The sequence below is a fragment of the Notolepis coatsorum genome (genome assembly GCF_963971535.1).
Source record: "Notolepis coatsorum genome assembly, chromosome: 1".
In the NCBI taxonomy this organism is placed as follows: Eukaryota; Metazoa; Chordata; class Actinopteri; order Aulopiformes; family Paralepididae; genus Notolepis; species Notolepis coatsorum.
The window spans coordinates 72835819-72858863 of record NC_140165.1 but is presented as its reverse complement, the minus strand read 5'-3'; the positions used below and the strand labels follow the sequence as shown (position 1 = coordinate 72858863).

The following is a 23045-nucleotide window of genomic DNA, read 5'->3' as shown; positions in this document are numbered from 1 at the left end:
CGATAACACAACGCAGCTGTCAACTTTACTTTGTAACATTGTTTTTTCGGTCATTCATAAAATTGATTGAATGAAATTGATTGAATGAAAATAACAGATTGCAGAATGGGTACAATACAGTACGGCTCAATACACACAATTGTTAAGGGGATGCAGACCAGAGAAAGACTTTCGTCTTGTTTACATCAGGGTCCCCCATTTTCAATTCATCAGGACATATATGACATACAGATAAACTGACAGCCCTAATTACAACCTTTATTTAATGGTTAATATTTTGATAAAAGGTAATTTACTATATTTGTATGGCATTTACACTTAAAGTAGAAAAACAAAAGTAATCTGTAAAATAATAGTGAATTTCCTGTGAAAAAACATTTATTTTTTACAGTACGTTACACACACAAATGCTACATTATGACACATTTTACAAAGAAAGTATATTTAGATTCAAAGACTATTTTAATAGCTTTCTTTGAATACACGGTTTCTCTCCTGTAACGTACAAATGTTCAACAAAACCATCAACATTGACTCAGCTAGACCTCTTTGTTATATCTGCAGCGCTAACAGAAATAAAAACAACCCAGGCCTATGTTAAAGTGCAGCTTGGCTTAGAGGATAATGTCTTGTATGAACTACCAGTAATATAAATCATATTAACAACAAAAATGTGTTCCATCTTCATGTCAGATGATTTTCAAAAAGGAAAATGTACTCTGTCGTCTACTCTAAGCCATCCTAGGTTGTCAAAGTGGGCAGGGGTGAGGTGGGTTCTAGACCCATGTTACTGACCAGACACTCTATATCAGTGATGTCTGTTTACTGCAGAGTGGCAGCGCTAACAGAAATAAAAACAACCCAGGCCTATGTTAAAGTGCAGCTTGGCTTAGAGGATAATGTCTTGTATGAACTACCAGTAATATAAATCATATTAACAACAAAAATGTGTTCCATCTTCATGTCAGATGATTTTCAAAAAGGAAAATGTACTCTGTCGTCTACTCTAAGCCATCCTAGGTTGTCAAAGTGGGCAGGGGTGAGGTGGGTTCTAGACCCATGTTACTGACCAGACACTCTATATCAGTGATGTCTGTTTACTGCAGAGTGGCAGCGCTAACAGAAATAAAAACAACCCAGGCCTATGTTAAAGTGCAGCTTGGCTTAGAGGATAATGTCTTGTATGAACTACCAGTAATATAGCAGTGATCGCCTGCTGCGTCCATCGCGTGTATATATGTGTGCTAATATGGCGCGTTAGCGTTAATATGTGATTAATATGAACCAAAGCGGCGAACCAAGCGGGGATCTCATGCGCATGCGCGCGCGAGCACCTGGGCGAAGGAAAAGGAAATGCGCATTACCGTACTGGCGTATGGCGAAGAATGCGGAAGCGCTCTTGCACTCTTCCGCTGGGATTAAGCTACACGCGTCCAGGGCAGCCGGGAGCAGACGAGGGCTGCGGCGTGCGCCGCACCCGGGGACCAATCCAAGTGCTCCCGTCTGTCTTCGTAAGAGACAGCGTTAGCGATCTGGTGTGCATTGGGTTTATCTTATCGGTGGGGGGGGGGACCCTTGCGAGCACGGGGGGAGAACATACAAACTCCACACAGAAAGGCCCGGGAGATACCCCCCCCACCTGGGTACCTGGCAACGCGGCAACCTGGTCCCCAAGCGGGAATCGAACCCAGGACCTTCTAGCTGTGAGGCGACAGTGTTAACCACTACACCACCGTGCTAAGAGAGGTACTTAGACAGTCAGAGATCTTTAGAACTTTCAAATCTACATTCTTTTGAATTGTCATTTGACTGGTTAACCTCCTAGACTCATCAGATCCATGGAACACTATGTTAGTTAACCTCCTAGACTCATCATATCCATGGAACACTATGTTAGTTAACCTCCTAGACTCATCATATCCATGGAACACTATGTTAGTTAACCTCCTAGACTCATCAGATCCATGGAACACTATGTTAGTTAACCTCCTAGACTCATCAGATCCATGGAACACTATGTTAGTTAACCTCCTAGACTCATCATATCCATGGAACACTATGTTAGTTAACCTCCTAGACTCATCATATCCATGGAACACTATGTTAGTTAACCTGCTAGACTCATCAGATCCATGGAACACTATGTTAGTTAACCTCCTAGACTCATCATATCCATGGAACACTATGTTAGTTAACCTGCTAAACTCATCAAATCCATGGAACACTATGTTAGTTAACCTCCTAGACTCATCAGATCCATGGAACTCTATGTTAGTTGGAGTACTTGGGCTTGACGTTGAGGTCGAGGCCCATGATTATAACCCTCTCGGAGCAACGGAGGGTGTCTATCCTCCACGCGCTCGGGGGTTTCCGTCTTGGAAAGACAGTCACGGCGCTGCAAGTGATGCGCCTGCTCGGTATGATGGCATCTGCTCACGTGGTGGTTCCTCTTGGCCTCCTCTTCATGAGGAGGATACAGAGGTGGTTCTCCAGTATGAGAATAGACTCGGTGAGGGACAAATGGAAACGGTTGATGGTTCCTTTGTCGATATGGGGGGATCTCGCCCATTGGAGGAGGCTGGGTATCCTCACCATTGGGGTCCCCATGGGCAGCAGGCGCTCACACGTCACGATCTTCACCGACGCTTCCCTCACGGGTTGGGGAGGGACGTGTCGGACCGACGCAGTGGGGGGCAGCTGGACGATCCATGCTACCCGGTCTACCCTGCACATCAATGTGTTGGAATTGAGGGCGGTCCTCCTGGTCCTCAGACGGTTCGTCCACCTAGTGGTAGGCGAGCACGTTCTGATCAGAACGGACAGTATGACGGCAGCGGCGTATATCAACAGGCAGGGTGGAACTCGATCCATCCGCCTGCACCGGGCGGCGTTCGAACTCTGGCTATGGGCATCTCGCAGGCTGCGCAGTCTGAGGGTGCTCCACATCCCTGGCATGGAGAATGTGGGCGCGGATATGATGTCTCGGGGCGGTCCTCGTGTCGGCGAGTGGGAACTGCGCCACGATATAGTCAGGCAGATCTGCGATCGCTTCGGGGAGGCTTCAGTGGATCTGTTTGCGAGCCGACGCTCTCACAAGTGCCCCTTGTGGTTCTCGGTCAGTCGGGCAGATCATCCCCCCTTGGGGGTGGATGCCTTCTCGATGTTTCCATGGCCGCCCGGCCTTCTGTACGCCTTTCCCCCTATACATCTGTTGAATCAGCTGTTGGAGCGGATATGGAGGGAGCGCAGGACAGTGATCCTGGTCGCACCGGACCGGGGCACGGCGGTGTGGTTCCCGGTCCTGATCCAGCTACTAGTAGCTCCGCCATGGCCTATTCCTTGGTCGGCGAAGGCCCTCACTCAAGCACACGGGTCGCTGTTTCAGCACCCGGTGTTCTGCCAACGTCTGATGGTTTGGCTGGTGAGAGGGTAAGTCTGGAGAGGATGGACCCTTCTGTGGTTGATACCATCTGGAATGCGCATGCTCCCTCCACTGTCGCGCTTTACCCGGGCAGATGGCGTATGTTCCAAGAGTGGTGTAAGGCGGGGGGCAGGGACCCGGTGTCCTGCCCCCTGGATGCTGTCCTTGTTTACCTCCAGTCTCTCCTTGATAGACTGTCGGCTTCGACGCTGAGGGTATATGCAGCAGCTATATCCTCTTATCATGAGGGATTTAAGGGTGATGTTTTGTTCAGCCACCCTCTTGTGAAGCGTTTCCTGCTTGGCGCTCGACGCGTTAAGCCGGTAAAACGCTCTTTGGCTCCGAGTTGGGATCTTCAATTGGTCCTCGGTCGGTTGTCCTTGGCCCCGTTTGAGCCTCTTGAGCAAGCGCTGTTGGAACAGCTGTCGTTCAAGACCGCGTTCTTGCTGGCCGTCACCTCCGCTAAACGCGTGGGTGAGCTTTGTGCTCTCTCGGTACGACCAGAGTGCCTGTCTTTTCGTTCCGATTTCGGTGCCACTCTGCGGCCTAATCCTGTCTTCGTGCCTAAAAATATCCGGAGTTCTTTCCGCTCCAGGGATATTGTGGTTCAGGCGTTTCATCCACCTCCTCACGCTAGTGAGTTGGAGGCGGGCCTTCACCTGTCATGTCCGGTCCGGGCTTTGGGGATTTACCTCAGCCATACTCAGGGCCTCAGGGCTACCGATCAGCTATTTGTCTGTTACGGTGGTTCTCGTGCTGGTAAGGCACTGTCGAAACAGCGCCTGTCCCACTGGTTGTACGAGGGCATTGCCCTTTGCTACACGTTGGCCGGGCTGGCTCCCCCTGGGGGCGTCAGGGCGCACTCCACTCGTGGGGTGGCAGCCTCTGCCGCTCTGCTGGGTGGGGCCTTGGTGGAGGACATCTGTGCTGCAGCTTCATGGTCCTCCCCGGGTCCCTTCGTAAGGTTTTACCTCATGGACATGACCGGGGGTTCTGTCTCCCAGGCGGTTCTGAGGTCTGTGGCCTCTCCTGCTTCCCGTCCTTTGGTGGGGTAGCAGGGGTGTGTGGGTGTGGGCCACAATGTGTTGTGTCACACGTGGTTCCGCCTGTGCTGTGTGTTCAAGAGGTTCTAGTTCCCTCTTGTTCGCACTCGGGTGGAGTTGACTGCGCCCCCTCTTCATTAGGAAGGATGGGGTGACGGGACTCCCCTCCCCCCTGATGTGGGCTTACGGGTCCTCAGGGGGTACATTTGTCGGGCCTCGCGTCCGCTCTACCCCATATCTCGGTATGGCTTAAGAGCGGGACGCGATGCCACTACGAATATATAACGACAGGTTATGTATATAACCTAGTTATATGAGTACTGGCTAAGCTTCCCGCTCTTAGCGTGCCCTGAGTTCCCTTGGGGAAACTTTTCTTTGGAAACGATTTTCCGAGGAAGAGTGAGTGGTGACCACGCCTAGTACTATATAGTACGCCACTAGGGGCGGGGCCTGGCAGGTGATGGGTGTATTAGTTTTATTCGTTGATGGAGTACACTAGGTACATGAGATGAGGTATATCTCGGTATGGCTTAAGAGCGGGACGCTTAGCCAGTACTCATATAACTAGGTTATATACATAACCTGTCGTTAGTTAACCTCCTAGACACATCAGATCCATGGACCCTCTTCCAGCAACTCTCATCAAAAAACTCTTCCCAACTCTAGGCCCTGCCCTACTCAATATCTTCAACACTTCTTTGTCTACTGGCGTGGTGCCCTTGGCCTTTAAATCAGCCGTCATTAAACCACTACTTAAAAAACTGAACCTCGACCCTCTAATCTTGAAAAACTACAGACCTATCTCCAATCTTCTGTGGATCTGTTCCTATCCAAAATACTAGAACGGATTGTCGCAACGCAACTTAGTGACCATCTATCAAATAACAATCTTCATGACTGCACCTCCTCATCCATTACTCTCAACACAGGTGCCCCCCAGGGTTGTGTTCTGAGCCCCCTCTACTCGCTGTACACACATGACTGTGTGGCACAGCAACACAATCATCAAGTTTGCTGACGACACAGTTGTGGTGGGCCTGATCTCTGCAAACGATGACAGGGCCTACCTGGGAGAGATAGAGAACCTGGCACGGTGGTCTCAGGAGAACTGCCTCTCCCTGAACGTCAGCAAAACAAAAGAGATGATTGTGGACTTTAGGAGGTCGGGGGCCAGGGACTACAGCCCCCTCAGCATCGATGGGGAACCGGTCGAGAGAGTGAACAGTTTTAAGTACCTTGACATGGACCACACACATTGGCATTTTCTTAGATTTATCAAAGACTTTTGACACAGTGAATCATGAAATTTTGTTATAAAAAATGGCATGTTATGGTCTATGGTCTATGGACAGAGCAATTTGTAATTTTCAATGGTAATCATGGATGCAAAACAACAGATCGCTAACTATGTTGCGTCCGTGACGAAGACCGGCAGGAGCACTTGGATGGTCCCCGGGCGTGGCTCACGCCACAGCCCTCGTCTGCTCCCGGCTGCCTTTGGGGGGGAAGGAAGGACGACGGGATGGGTTAAGCGCAGAGGAGTATCACATCGGCGATCCTACAAAAACAATGCATGCGTGTGTGTTCCGGTGTGTGTGCGCTAACCGTGTGTGCTAACCGCTAACATTGAGGATAATTGCATGCCATTTAAAGACCTCTGCAACAGGTCCTGCATTATTATTATTATTATTATTATTATTATTATTATTATTATTATTATTATTATTATTATTATTATTATTATTATTATTATTATTATTATTATTATTATTATTATTATTATTATTATTATTATTATTCACAGCTGGCTGTACTAAAATGTGGTGTTCCACAAGGGTCCATTCTAGGACCCTTGTTGTTTTTGATTTATGTGAATGATCTTGCAAATGCATCCAGTTTATTGTCACCTATATTATTCGCTGATGACACAGATCTCTTTGTCACTGACAAGAATTTGTATTCCCTTATTGATAAAGCAAATTCTGGACTCCTATTTTTCTTATTGGTTTCAGTTAAACAAGTTATCACTCAATGTCAAAAAATCGAACTTCATTATTTTTAGAAATAAGAACAAAAACATTTCAGACAGAACCAAGATTTGTATCAATAACCATGTTATTGTTTCATCTGTGAAGTTCTTAGGTGTCAATATCGATGAGAAACTGATTGTGAAATTGTTTGCAAGAAGGTTTGAAAATAGTTGGGCATTATAAAAAGGGTTAAAAACCAATTAAAAAAGAGCACATTACTAATTTTGTATTACAGTTAAATTTATCCTCACATCACTTACTGCAATATAATTTGGGCCAACACTTACCCTTCTTACTTACAAGCAATCCATAGAGCTCTGAAATCCTTTGTAAGAATTGCAACCAACTCTTCTTATTTAGCCCCAACCAAACCATTATTTAAACAACTGCAACTAAACTTAAATTGCTAGGAATCGATGAGTCTCTGTGCTATTTTATTCTAGATTTTCTCTCAGACAGAGAACAAGTGGTTAAAATAGGTAATTTGTTCTCTAGATCCAGGACCTTGAACACCGGGGCCCCCCAGGGCTGTGTTCTCTCTTCTCTGCTCTACTGTCTAGAGACACTAATGACTGTGCCTCCCACTCTGATTCTGTTAGATTATTTAAATACGCGGATGACACAACAGTAGTGGGATTAATTAAGAACGGGGATGAATCGGCCTATAGAGCTGAAGTTGATAGCTTTGCTGTATGGTGCAAGGAGAACGACCTGCTTTTAAACATCTCTAAGACAAAGGAAATGATAGTTGACTTCCGGCGTGGGGAGGCAGTCCACCCTCCTCTGTACATAAACGGCCAGCAGGTGGAGAGGGTAGACAGTTTTAAATTCCTCGGCATCACCATATGTGATCATTTAAAATGGGAAGTTTTACACCAGCCTCATAATTAGCAAAGCCCACCAGAGGCTCCACTCCCTGCGCCAGCTTAAAAAGTTTGGTGTGTCCAGGGAGGCGATGCTCAGCTTCTACAGAGCCACTGTGGAGAGTGTCCTTACCTTCTCAATGACTGTGTGGTACGGAAACACCACCGTCCATGATAGGGGACAGCTAGAGAGAACTGTACGGGAATACCACAGTCCATGATAGGGGACATTTAGGAAGAACTGTACGGAAACACCACCGTGCATGATAGGGGACATCTAGGAAGAACTGTACGGAAACACCACCGTCCATGATAGGGAACAGCTAGAGAGAACTGTACACACAGCGTCAAAAATCATCGGCTGTGATCTCCCCTCTGTGGCTTCCATATATGCCACACACATCAGGCGGAAAGGGGAGAAGGTGATCAGTGACCCCTCTCACCCTGCTTACGACCTTTTTAACCCCCTTCCCTCTGGCAGAAGACTCCAAAGTCTCAGGTGCAGGACATCCCGTTTTGAAAACAGTACATATCCCGAGGCTGTCACCTGAATTGTTTGTGTAAAATTTTTATTGTGGGGATTGTATTGCATGTATTCTTGTGTTTTTATATTGTATGTTTTTATGCTGTATGTACTGTATGTGCTGGCACCAAGACAAATCCCAATCAACCATGTGTTGAAATGGCAATAAAGTTTACTATTCTATTCTACTCACAATTTATGAGGTCAACAATTACTTACTTATGTATAAAGTAATTGATCTCCCTTCATCTTTACCTAACTTCTTTCAAAGTTATTTTGAGTTTAATTCTCATTATCATGCACATCTCACAAGAAGAAATAATGACTTATACGCATTCCTTTCTGTAGGACCTCTGTTGCCAAATTCTCATTTGTTTAAGAGGGCGCTTATAAGCCCTTTGGCTTTTTGACCATTCCTGCACATTTTAACTGTTCTTCTTTTACTTATTTTATTCCAGAATGTATGTTTGTAAGTGCAAATAACAATAAACAAAACAATAAACAAACAGTGTAATAAAGAAGGCACAGCAACACCTCTACTTCCTTAGGCGCCTAAGGAAGTTCAAAGTGAGTCAGAAGATCCTTAAGAACTTCTACTCATGCACAACAGAGAGCATGTTGACTTGTAATATCACCTCCTGGTTTGGGAATAGCACCGCACAAGACCGCAGCAGACTACAGAGAGTGGCCCGTTCAGCCGAACGCACCAAGCATTGCAGGGCCATGGCTAAGAGAATAACAAAAGACTCTAGTCACCCAAACAACTGCCTCTTGGAACTGCTGCGGTCAGGCAAGCGCTACCGGAGTCTCATGGCAAGCACAGAAAGACTCAGAAGAAGCTTCTATCCCCAGGCCATCAGGATGCTCAATGACTCTATGTAACAAACCATCATCTACACTCATTGCGCACACATCCACATGTACACACCCACTTTAAACAAACACTCACCTTGACACTCACTTTAGACACTTTAACACTACATTATATTTATCTATCTATTAAAGAGATTTGCACTTTTTAGCATTTTTTCTCATTGTACTTAGGTTGTACTTTAGATTGTATATTGTATATGCCTCTTTTACTTACTTTTTTACTTATTTTTTACTGTATGAAGCACACTCTCAGGGGCTCATACAGAACCAAGCATTACACCGTAAAGTACATGTATTTTATATGTGACAAATAATAAACAAACTTGAAAATGTAATCATTTCAATCTGGCTTTAGAGCCTTACACTCCACCGAAACGGCGGTTACCAAAGTCACAAACGACTTACTGCTCTCTCTCGACTCAAACCTCACTTCTGTGCTCTTATTGCTTGATCTCAGTGCAGCCTTTGACACTGTCGATCATTCCATTTTTCTGAGTCAGCTCGAGAATCATGTTGGCATTCAGGGTCACGCACTCGCTTGGTTTCAATTATTAAAAAAAGATATGTATTATTCTATTTATTTTTGGGCTTTTCTGTATTTTTTCACCCATCCCAATTTAGTCGTTATGCCAATTCCCTTCCTGCTCGTTGCGTGCATTGTCCCACTGTCGGCCTGGGGTGGGTGTAGAACTACCACATGCCTCCTCCGATACATGTGGAGTCAGCCAGCCGCTTCTTTTCACCTGACAGCGAGGAGTTTCACTGGAGGAACGTAACACGTGCAGAGGTTCACGCTATGTCCCCCCGATCCCCTCCCTGCTGAACAGGCGCCCGACCGACCAGTAGGAACCGCAGTTTACAACGACCAGGACACAAACCCCGCCGGCTCCCCCCCCGCTAACACTGCCAATTGTGTTAGTAGGGACGACTGACCAAGCCGGATGTACCGCTGACAGCTGGATTCAATCCCAGAGGTAGGCGAGTGCTTAGTCCACTGCGCTACCCAGCCGCACCCTGGTTTAAATCTTATTTAACTGATAGAACACACTGCGTGGTCTATAATGATTTAACATCTGAGACCCTCCTAGTGCAATGCGGTGTCCCACAAGGCTCTGTTCTGGGCCCTCTGCTATTTTCTATTTATATGCTACCCCTCGGCATTATCATACGTAAATTTGGCATTCACTTAAATGTTTACGCTGATGACACCCAATTATACATACCTATTAAGCCAAATTATTCCTCCCAATTACAAAATCTCGAGGCTTGCCTGCTTGCCATTAAAAAGTGGATGTCGCAAAACGTTCTACTCCTTAATGCAGATAAAACTGAGATGTTAATTGTTGGCCCCCCAAACCACAGAGGCCTGTTTGAGGACATCTCCCTCAACTTTGATACTTGTCATGTATCTCAGAGCTCCACCATGTAAAACCTCTGAGTCATTTTCTATTCCTCCCTCTCATTTAAAGCACTATAAAAAATTTCACCAAAATTGCCTTCTTCCATCTTCGTAACATCGCGAAAATTCACCCTATTTTAATTCTGGCTGATGCTGAAACCCTAATTCATGCATTTGTCTCATCACGTCTAGACCAACCTTCCCCCTAAGGTGCGCCCGCAAAACGCTCCCGCGCACATCTGAAATTGGTCGCGCAAAAAAAAAGTTTTTTTCTTTTTTTTTCTTTCTTTTTATTCAACAAACATGACCATGTTCACGTCTTAAACTCATACTGAGGCCTTAGTTTTGGTTTTAAATTGCATATCATCATTCATTTATTTATTGTCACACAGAGCAGAATAATTTTGCCAAAACAAACCAATAGTACCCAGCTGCAGAACGGCAGACCAGCCACACTCTCAAACCCAAACGCATTTCCTTTGATTTAATTATACATCAAATGATTTATGTCAAGGATTGCAATGCCTCGTTTGAATGAAGTTAACTTTTCACCTCGATAACGTCAACATTCAGGGTGAATGTAATGTGAGAAATTGGGATAAAAAATTAAATAAAAATAAAAAATATATATATTTTTGTTGTTCGGATCGGGAAAGATCGGTATCGGTAGATACTCAAAATCACATGATCGGGATAGGATCGGGAGCAAAAAAAATTTATCGGGACATCCCTAACGGTAACCTGTTGCGTGTGACGTTACCAAGAGAAGCCCCGCTTTCAGTGCTTTGTGGGCAGCGCTACTGCACGCTCACACAGACACACACAACAGATGAGGAAGTGGACAGATCCGACCAGCATTGCTGGCTCCTCACAATGCAAACGTGAAAATGTACATTACAGATGAACTGCAGAGAAAATTTCCAATTTATCATCCCGGTCGAGACTAATTGGAAGCGGAGTGCAACGCGTGCAAAGCTTGACCATAATGTTTTTTTTTTTTTTATCCATTTTTTCTCCCATTTTTCTATATTTTCTCCCATCCCAATTTCATATCATCCAATTCAACCCTCCCCTGTCACGAACGCTGTTTCTTGCCTCCCACAAGCCGGCTGCAATGTGGACTAAGTCATACATAGCACAAGTCCCCTCCGGTACTTGAGGTAACAGCAGTCACATCTTTTCACCTGCGCAGCTCGATCTCTCAGTGGCGAGGAGTAACGCGTGGGAGGCTCACGCTGCCCCCGACACTTCCTGATTCTACTGCGCAGGCGCACCAACCGACCTGTAGGAGTCGCTGTCCACAACGCCCGATCCCAACCCATCAGTTTCCCACCCCCTAATACGGCCAATGTGTATTAGTATGAACGACCAGCTAAACTGAAAGCAATGTGGATCGCTGGGCTCAAACAGGCGAGCCCAGCGTCTCCGCATTCGTGGCGAGCGCCTTGCCCACTACGCCACGTAGCCGCCAGCTTGACCATAATGTTTATGTGTCTAATAAAGGTGCTGGCGATCTCAAAGCTCACATGGACACAGCAAAACATTACAAACAAAGCAGTGCGAGGCGAGAGTTTGATGGCAAAGTTGACCGAATTGATTGAAGAATGCAGCTATACAGAGAGAGAAAGAAAATGATTGAAAACTATTTTGATGCCTCAAAATTATGTTTTGGTTTGATAAATGCTTATGATACAATCATTCTAAGGATTATGTGTGTAATAAATTAGTTTAGTACACTAATTGCAACAAATCTGAAACTGCATAGTGCACTTTTAAATTAGTATCTTTGTGAGGTTTCTGTTTTATAATTTACATTACATTGAAAAGATAAAGATATATTTTTTAAAGCTGGGTTTTCTAATACAGAAGAGGTATTATTTAGAACATTACATCATATTTTTCTTGTTATTTATTTTGTCCAGTAAGTCTTGAAAATATATATTATTTTGTCATAGGTTGATTTAGTTATTTTCTTGATATTTGTCAGATAGATTACTTTAGGCATAATACAGCATGTTGAGTAACTTTGGTTATAGAGAGATATTATTTTGTTATATAAAATAATATAAACAATAATTTTATATCCATACAGAGGAGGTATACTTTAAATATATTATAATGATAAGGCATCTTTGAGTAAACTTTGATTAAGTATCTTGAGGCTGAAGGCAGAGTGTCCTCTTTAAAAAAAATCACAATATGGTCACCCTTGAAGTCGCATTATAATTCACATAATAAAATAATGACGAGTCAGCCTCCTAAAAAGTCAAAAGTTAGTGACACGACTCACACCGCCGCCGCCAACCCAGCCAAAGTAAGGACTATGCTCTGTATCGTCAATCAATGGTCAAATAAATATTTGATTAAGGAATATAATATGCCTTTTTGTATTATTTCTCTGTATCAGCAAAATGTATATATTTTTATGTTAGACATTAAGGGAAATTAAGATTCTCAGATTTTTTACAAACCGCCGCTTATCAACTAACCGGTTAATCGGCAGGTGACGTATGTTGCTCAGTAGTTGCTGATGTCTGCTCAGGAGGTTTGAGTGTTTGCTCAGACCAAAAAATAATTAGAGGGAACATTGGTCTAGACTACTGTAATGCACTTTTTTTCCAGGCCTACCTAATTCAAGCATCAAAATTCTTCAACAAGTGCTACTAACTTTAAATGGGCTTGCACCGCTCTATCTATCCGATCTCATAGGGACACAGCCTGAAACACACTCCTACACAGATCTGCTATACACCTGTACATCACACTGAAACACACTCCTACCCAGAGCTGCCTCTACACCTGTACGTCACACTGAAACACACTCCTACACAGAGCTGCTCTACACCTGTACGTCACACTGAAACACACTCCTACACAGAGCTGCTCTACACCTGTACGTCACACTGAAACACACTCCTACACAGAGCTGCCTCTACACCTGTACATCACACTGAAACACACTCCTACACAGAGCTGCCTCTACACCTGTACGTCACACTGAAACACACTCCTACACAGAGCTGCTCTACACCTGTACGCACTGAAACACACTCTTACACAGAGCTGCTCTACACCTGTACGCACTGAAACACACTCTTACACAGAGCTGCTCTACACCTGTACGCACTGAAACACACTCCTACACAGAGCTGCCTCTACACCTGTACGCACTGAAACACACTCCTACACAGAGCTGCCTCTACACCTGTACGTCACACAGCCTGTGAAACTCCTCTACCCTATAACTGTAACCTACTGTACAACACAACCATGTTAATTTTAAAGCAAAAGAAGTAATGGCATTGAATTGCATGTACAAATAGTATCACAAATAACCAAATATTAAGTAATCGTGTGAGGTTGTTTGCCCAAATGAGAGGAAATGTTCATACACTGGTACCTATAGTTAATTATGAAGTCCGCCACTCTGTGTCAACTAGTCCTACAGATGTTGCCCAGAAGTCACAGACATCAGATCAAAGTATTGATGTAGAATCAGAACATCTAGAGGGATTTTCAATTTATAAACAATTGATTCCACAGTAAATAAAAAATAAAATGACACTGTACACAAGTACTGCAAGGAAATGACTTAATCCATGTACAATATCCACAAAGATGAATTATGCTCTGGAGAAATGATAGTAGATGCACCATAAACTGAATGTTAACACTGTGCCCGTGTGTGTGTGTCCTCCTGTAGTGTTTATGTATTGTGTGTGTGTGTGTGTGTGTGTTTATGCAGAATGTGTATGTTTTATAACAGTACAGTCGGAATGTGTGGGATGGCGCAGCAGTTGCTGATGGTGTTTAGGATAACTGTCTCAGAATCAGCTGCTGCACTGTAACCGTATCCCACACGTACTAAAGCTCATGTCTACAAAAACATCCAGTTATGTTTAAAAAAATGAATAAAAAAATTGACCTTTTTTCTTTCCTTTAAAGTTACCTCTTCTCAAGTGTTTAAAGTGACCTGTGGTGTGTTTGTGTGTGAGAGAGTGCAGAATGTGTAGTGTGTGTGTGTGTGTGTGTGTGTGTGTGTGTGTGTGTGTGTGTGTGTGTGTGTGTGTGTGTGTGTGTATGTGTGTGTGTGTGTGTGTGCTCCTACACTGCAGCCTCTCGGCCCGGTTCTCCTGGATCACGATGCAGAGCTGCAGGAACAGCTGGTTCTCCTGGATCACGATGCAGAGCTGCAGGACCAGCTGGTTCTCCTGGATCACGATGCAGAGCTGCAGGACCAGAGAGACAGAGCACTGTAAACCAGGTACAGGGTCCTGACCTACCTGCAGGGGGAGACACAGCACTGTAAACCAGGTGCAGGGTCCTGACCTACCTGCAGGGGGAGACAGAGCACTGTAAACCAGGTGCAGGGTCCTGACCTACCTGCAGGGGGAGACAGAGCACTGTAAACCAGGTACAGGGTCCTGACGTACCTGCAGGGGGAGACAGAGCACTGTAAACCAGGTGCAGTGTCCTGACCTACCTGCAGGGGGAGACAGAGCACTGTAAACCAGGTGCAGGGTCCTGACGTACCTGCAGGGGGAGACAGAGCACTGTAAACCAGGTACAGGGTCCTGACCTACCTGCAGGGGGAGACAGAGCACTGTAAACCAGGTACAGGGTCATGACGTACCTGCAGGGGGAGACAGAGCACTGTAAACCAGGTGCAGTGTCCTGACCTACCTGCAGGGGGAGACAGAGCACTGTAAACTGGCATTACTACCAGGTCAGGCCGCTTAGTTAAGCCGAGAGACATTCTAGACCTGTGACTGTTATTACACTGATGTTGTTAAAAAAAAAAAAATTGATTTGTGATAGATGTGATTTGCACTTATGGTGTTATATGGTGGTATAATTTTATTGTGTTATAATTAAATGCACTTATTTTAAAAGAAGGGAAATGTGGTATCCTGACGTAATGGTTTCACCCATAAGTTGGTTTAGCCCAGACTCTTGATAATGACGTCAGATACGGTACCTGTCAGTTCATGTATGTATGCAACCCAAGTGGAAGTAAACAAACCTTCAGCTAGAATGTCATTGTGTGGACATTCAGTTCTTTCTGCTAGGCACTAGGAGTGACCGGCAGAATAGAAACAGTGAAACACAGATGAGTGCATGCAATAGCAACTGAACATTTTGAACGATTAAAGATAGAGCTGATAGCGAATCTATTTGAGGCACAGGGGCGGCGCAAACAATTCACAACAATTGGAACATAAACAAGAGGCCTAATGAACAGAAGAAAACACAGCAGGGATGCTGTGATCAGCTTGACGGTGGGCGTGACGTTAGGGCTGTATGACATTTTCCCACCGCGGTTGTGTGTGTGGCTAATCACCACGGGATGCGGTGGTACCGCACTTCTATTAATTTTTTTTTTTTAAGTTTAAATTTTTTTTATATACCTGTAGCCTATATATGTATATATATATGTTTTATTATTAACACATTGGTCGCCAAAAACGGCTTACGGCGCGTTTGCCTGCCATGCGTTGAACGCCAAGAACGGCGAAAGCCGTTTTTTAAATCAATATTTCATTTTTTCACCATGGCATTCATAATTCATCCAGCCAACCTCCGACCCTGCAGCGGGACCCTGAATGAGATTGCAACGCCTCAATACCGCCGCCTGGTGGATGGTCGGGCGAGTTACACTCTCAAAACCAGAAGTTGTGATCGGTGCGTCGAGGAGATCCCTCCGGCAGTAATATCTTGCTACGGGACTACAGACAAACACTGGCGTGCATTTGGATCGCTTCCATAACGCAATAATCGTTATGATTTCGGTGTTTATTGCGCCATACAAACCGGAAATTGATCTAGGCGATTGGCGTCAAATAATTGGGATCTTTCTCCTCCAGTCTCATCGGCGCACGGTAAGAGGACAGTAACGTTATTTTCAGCCCGATTGTGCGTTTCTTTGTTTGCAAACAGTCTGATCAATATATCAACCCATACTACATAAAGCCGTTACTGACGATAAAGGAATTATAGACGACCCCGCCCCCACTTTCCTCCACGCATGATGAAGCATAATGTATACTGATCATATACATTTGAATTTTTTAATACAGCGTGTATAGGAAAGAAACGGCAATCGATAATCATATGCATTTGGGCCTATAACTAGCGTTTTTTGGAATTACAGCAGAAAAGCTTATAAACATACTTATATTCAAGACGGTATTAACACAACAATGTATGAATGAAAAAATATAACGTTCTCACATCCGGAACGATAGATAATCGATGTTGAATGGGCCATTATCAATATAGCAATAACATTTAAAAAGTTATAGCCCTGCAAAGAAAGAAACATCTCCATAGGCTTTCAACGGTGGCAGACTGGGTACTTTGATGGGTACAATGGCTGGCAGTCAATGTGTTAAGACATGCAAGTTTACCCGCAATCGTGATTAGACAAAAATTCTAAGGTCGTAGGAACTATTTTAAACATGTTTGATAATCTATCGATTTGTCCCTCAACATTCTGAAATGTGATAAAAAAAAGTAGATTAGGGTGTTGCCTGCTCCTTTAAGAGTGATGCATTGTGGGATATATACTGTAGGTCTGGTCTACGCAAGCAGCCCACACATTCCTTCTCAAACTTAAAACTAAAACTTGGTTTGCTTTCCTTTTTGCCTGTTTTCTTTTTGTTTTTGCTTGCTTATGGTGTGAGGATGGCATAGATGAACTGGAGGAACCCCCCCCCCCTGTCCCATTGTGTGTTTTTGTAATGTAAGTAACTGTAACTGCTCTTCGCTTTGTTGCCAAAACGGCGATGATAATAACAAAGCCCTCTATCATCCCTCTGTGTCTGATCCCTGCGATCAGCCACCCGATCAGACACAGCAGCCACACAGTACTGACGGGAGGCCAGTAGTATTCTGTCCGCCTCCTCTGCCAATCCCCGGTAATCCTTGGTGCGCACGAGAGGCGAGCTGGCCAGAGCCGTGCGCACCGGAGTCGGGAGTTGACGCAGGAACAGCTGCACAAAAATAAACGTAGCGTCACCTGAACCAAGCAGTGCTAGCATGTTCTCCATCAGTTCTGTTGGTTTACTGTCCCCCAATCCGTTGAGGGACAATAGGCGCTCCGCGCGCTCTGCATCTGACAGCTGGAAAATGCGCAACAGCTGTTCTCTGAGCGCGTCGTATTTGCCGGCTGCTGGCGGCTCTCTCAGGCATCCCATCAGCCGGCGTGTAGTGGAGGAATCCAATGCCGCCACAACATGGTAATATTTCGTCTCATCCGACATTATTCCGCGGAGGTGAAATTGTGCCTCGATGTGCTGAAACCACGGGGCCGAGTCATGCTGCCAAAACTCTGGCAACTTGACTGTAGCTGCATACACTGCGGGAACCACAGCCGGTGGATTCTCGTTATTGCTCATATTTCACACGTTTAGGGTCACCACTGTGGAAGTGAATCAATGAGACGAGCAGACGGAGTATCGAGTCTCTGAACTTTACTTCCAAACAAATCCAACAGAACCAAGGTACAGCCACACCCTTAAGTCAACTCCCTCCTGTCACTCAATCAGTGTCCATTCTGAAGTGAGACACCTCCATCTAGTGTCCACCACAACGTGAAAAATCTTTAAAAAACCAATACAAATATTTAAATAAAAAAAAAAAAAAAAATTAAACTAAAGTTATTTGAACAAACATTTAATGTTATTATAACACTATTTTAACGTTAGTGAATTTGAATGGTTAGCGACTCAAGAGAACACAACTCACAGGCGACAGAGCACCTTTCTCAAAACCTGCTCAATCTGTTAATACAATTTTCATTGAATGCTGTGACTCCCTGAGATCAATTGTGTGCTGTATATCTCAGGCTATTTGCAGTGAACTGTGGTTTAAAGGTGTAGTGTGATTCTGGACTAGTTGTGTGAAAAGTCCCAGACCTAGTGGCGGGACAGGTAGTGTGGGTGGGAATAGCTTTGGGGGTTGGCCTATAGTGCAAAGAGCGCTTCCTCTTTTTAATTACCCTAGGCCTAGGGGCATGGGTATTTTAATCTAGTCTAAATAACTTTAGGTTGTTTTATGAATTTGTATACTATGTATTAAAGTATTGTCTGTTTTTCTTAAATACCATTGTTATGTAATAAAGTATTTGTGAGGATTCGCCTGTTCCCTGGACCTTTATTCCCTGTCTCCTCACCTCACCAGCCCCCACCTTTGGACTTTCCCTGTCTACTCTCCTTCACCAGCCCCCACCCTTGCGATGTTTTACTCTCCTCTACTCTTCACCAGCCCCCACGCTTGGACTACCTTTCGCAGCTGTCTTAGTTTATGATTAGCGCCCCAGAGGGCTTTAAATACCTGGACCTCCCTCCAGTCCTGGTCGGGTCGTTCTTGTTACTACAATCTACTGCCGCGTCTCCGGCGTGAGACGTCGTGCCACCCCTGTACTTCACCACCTGTCGCCGTTTGCCTGGAGTGGGACGCCGTCTACGCTCTCTAATTCTCTACGGGAGGTTTTCCAGTGTTCCCACTCCAGACGTCAAGCCGGCGCGCATCGCTTCCTATTTCCACGGGAGGATGCGCCTCTTCGCCCCGGTCCCCTGGGACCCCTGTGTTCTGCGCTGCCCGTCTGCAGCATCCGAGGGGGATCTCCGTGCCAGGCCTGGAGTGGTGTTCCCACTCCAGACGTCAAGCCGGCGCGCTCCCACTCCAGACGTCAAGCCGGCGCGCTCCCACTCCAGACGTCAAGCCGGCGCGCATCGCTTCCTAGTTCCACGGGAGGATGCGTCTCTTCGCCCCGGTCCCCTGGGACCCCGGTGTTCTGCGCTGCCCGTCTGCAGCTTCCGAGGAGGATCTCCGTGCCAGGCCTCCGCCGTCGGGCCCCTGTTCCCGTGCCAGGTCTCCGCCGTCGGAACCCTGTCATCCCTGTAAGCAGCTCTGGCCCTCGCCCTGTCCAAGGCCTTAACCCTGTTCTCTGTCCCTGTCTCCAGCCCGCCTCTCCGGGCCTCTGTCCCTGTCCCCCTCTCCAGTGCCCCTGGTCCTGGTCCTTGACATTTTGCCCTGGCTTAGTCCCTTAGCCTGTTCGCCTCTTAAAGGCACAGTGCCGCATTTTCCCTATTTTCTTTGACTCCAGTGTTTTTGTGTTTTCCCTTAAAGGGACTGTGCCGCTTTTTGTTATGTAAGAAATAAATGCCCTGTTTTGGCTTACTCTCATACCTGTCTTGTGTTGTGCGATTGGGGTCGGTTACAAACCATAACAGTATTGCTTGTTTTTGCTAAACATTCTCTCCTTGTCTGTCTGTGGTCCTGGGGAAGCCGTGTTGGTAGTTCAGCTGAGCCCTTTGGAAAGTACACCTGTGCACTTGCACCTCCTAGCTGTAAACTGGGGTACTTCTCATTGGGGTCCGGTGAATGAATGAATGAATGAAAACTTTATTTAACAGATTGCAGAATGGGTACAATACAGTACGGCTCAATACACACAATCGTTAAGGGGATGCAGACCAGAGAAAGACGTTTGTCTTGTTTACATCAGGGTCCCCCATTTTCAATTCATAGTGACATATACACACTGCAAGGGGGATTCTGCTGTGACTGTTCCATGTTTTAGAGCAAGGGGATTGGCTGCCGGTGATGTAATGCACCTGACGAATGCAATGAGGCTCCTCCCATATCCCCTAGGCAGACCGCCAGGCAGTGAGCTCATGTGTCCTTGGGCAGGGGATTGTTCCATTCTTGAGTTGTACCTTTTACAAATCTAATAGGACTTGGCCCTTTTATCATGAAGCTTCTTAGAATGAAGAGCACTAGTCCGAGCTGTGTGGTAAAGTCTGGTGAAACTACTCAGCAAGACAACGCGTCATGTGAGGGACAGACAGTGCCTGTTAGCCTAGGCATTGTCCAACTAACACCTCTCCCAAAGGCTAACATCTCATTGTCATTCTAATGAATTGCCTAAAAAAGTCTCTAAAGTCTGTGGGCCTACAGCAACAACAAGCGGAACACAAGCTGTGCTGCCTGCTCCCTGCTGGTGTCTAACCAGGAACAGCTCTGCATCATCTAGAAAATCCATTTAAGGAAAATCTATTTAACCTGTAATCTCAGAATACTGCAGCATTCTTATCATTTTGCTTAGAAACAATAAAGGCCTCGACTTGAAAGACCTGGTTTTCTTCAAGCCAGATGTGACCAGATACGGCCTATTTACTGTAAATCAGAGTGGCAGAATGGATGCCCCGTATTCTTGTTTTGTTAAACACCGCCATCTAGTGGGTGACAATACACACTGCAAATTCCCCCAGAAAATCAAGTAGGCGTACTGGACATTGGGTCTCATTCCCGAAAATTTTTCAAAGATATATTCTGGAAGACTTATCTTGGAACCACTGAGACATAATCTATGACAAGTACACTCTGAGTCCTGAACGTGCTGGTAATATGTCTTAACACTTTGAGCGCCACGCCTGGTTTTCCGTTTTACCGGCTGAATGCCACCATCGGCGCCAATGTTAACGTTAATATCGCCTAATCTATGTTTTAAATTATGGCTATGTGTCTAATCTGCCCATCGCATTATCAAAGACTATTTTCCAGTCAGTGCTGTCAAGGCAGATTGTTTTTTTATCGCATCGTTTCCGTTTCAGAGCAGTTAGAAAAGCCCCCGTTTTGATATAAAAACAGCTCATTCTGGAGCATTCTATGAAAATCGTCTTTTAGTGGAATATTCCACAACGTTGATATTCGTCTGCCTTTTTATGAATCGTTTTCAAATAAACGCTAGATGATCAATATTATACGTGCACGCAAGCACATTACGGCCGCGCACTGATAATCGCTCCGTTGATTTCCTCACGGACTTTTACAGTGAAACCGAAAGAGGACATTTCACAAAACAGCTTATAACTTCATCAAACTTACTCTGATTATCCTAACACTGATAACATAGAGTCCTTACCTGACATCAGATGGTATCCAACTGGTATATTCCAATTCCTGATCACCATTCGAAAAAATCGATACGTGTATGGATCCAACGCGATACTGTAGATCTCCATGATCAACGGGGATCTGAGGTTCCAGAATGAACTGTGGTAACCCCGGCTGGATCAGTGAACTGGAAAATGTGGAGTACCGGATTTTTTTCCCCATTCATTTTCATTGAGTCCATTCCAAAATCACTTATGTCATCTGGGAGACGACAGGGGGCGCTTTTTTCCACAGTGATCGCCGGCGCCCCTCACTGTGGAAAATTTTTTCAGATCGCTAAAAAAAAAAAAAAAATCAGAGAAATCTCGTGAGTGGCTAGCAACCACCTATAAAAAAAACCAGAGAAATCTTGTGAGTGGCACGGAAAGTGTTAAGTGGCTGAAAAGGTTGCACAAATTATATTATCTGATATCTGCTTGGAGAATGGCATTCTGTCTTAAACTCTAAAGCGCGTTCCCGTTCACTTCATTTGCATACAAAACAACGCCTCCATAGCTCCTTATAAGGCAACTGGTGACGCAGCTGTGTGAAATGGAATGGTGGAAGTGCTTTGCGAGCCGCGTGATTACGAAACCTAGCGTCAGTCAGTGCCAATCAGAGAGCGTCTCCGAGAAATGCGGCTAGGTTTCGTAATCACGCTTGCGCCCAACAAAACTAGATTAGATTAATGTATTGGCATCATATACAGCTCGCGGTACACACCTGCCGCAGCGCGCGCGCACACACACACACACGCGCGCGCGCAGTACTGTATATGAATGAATGAATGAATGACATATAATATATATAGCCTACGGCGGGCGTAATGAATGAACGCAGTATGGCTTATTATTCCATAATTAAGCCTATAGGCTACTGTTCATTCGTAGGCGCACACAAGACTTGTTATGGAATATTAATGCAGTCTATTTCCACCGATTAGCTTTAGTTCTTGTTTATTTATCCACTGTCATTTCAGTGTTGGTGTATAGGCTATATAGTGTATTTCAATATAAGTTTAATTGATTAATGATATATTCAAAGGAATGCAGGTTTATAGCTATATCAACCCCCTCCAATGTACAGTAAATGACGAAGTATGGTTTTGTCAATATTCCAATGTACAGTTTTGCTTGTACAGTGTAAGTCTATCCCCCACCCACCCCTCCTACCCAACCTCCTCCAACAGTTTCTACGTCAAATGTACTCTCTTTTCTGGACTCTTTTTGTATCACAAACAGTACTGTATTTGCAAATCTGGTATGTCATAAATGTATAGATGTAGCAGTACTGTCTATCTGTGTCATGTGTGTCATATATGTTATGATGAATTGAAAATGGGGGACCCTGATGTAAACAAGACGAAATTATTTCTCTGGTCTGCATCCCCTTATGTAATTGAGCTGTACTGTACTGTACCCATTCTGCAATCTGTTAATACAGTTTTCAATCAATCAATCAAACAAAGGTCTGTCCCATTGTATACCAATCAATGGGATACATTGCATGTTGACCTGCATTCTTTCAAATGTATATAATTAATCATTAAAACAGATGTGTAACAAATAAGAAATACAAATTCCACAGAAGGCATTAAATTATTATTATTTTCAATCATTTCACAATAATTGCATAATTGTGTTTGAATATCTGAGTAATTATTTGTCCAAAATAGCTGGTTCAGATATGGTTAATCCAGCTGCCCTGTGATCAGATGAATCCATATTATTTATTTTTCCGACATCAAATGCGTAATTTCTTATCGTACAAATATTGTCATATTTATTTTAATTATGATTAAGTAATTAATTCCAAGGAGGCCTGTAGCGTTGACGTGAAGGAATCACTATGAGAACACAGTCTGTCAAGTTATAATAACATTTTAAATTAGTCAATCAATCATGAGATTTGATCGTGGGCTGAGAGCATATTTAAGTGTGCTCCTCAGCACT

At 44.7% G+C, this 23045-nt stretch overlaps 1 pseudogene across 1 annotated transcript in view; it reads right to left on the bottom strand.

Annotated features, from left to right (window-relative positions):
• LOC311237472 (XK-related protein 6-like) overlaps nucleotides 1-23045 on the bottom strand; it is a 40827-nt pseudogene that overhangs the window by 15756 nt on the left and 2026 nt on the right. Inside the window, exons 5-6 of the transcript in view lie at nucleotides 14586-14685; nucleotides 14261-14435 (exon numbers count right to left, since the gene is read on the bottom strand). The product of the transcript in view is annotated as an XK-related protein 6-like (transcript). The remainder of the gene's footprint in view (nucleotides 1-14260; nucleotides 14436-14585; nucleotides 14686-23045) is intronic.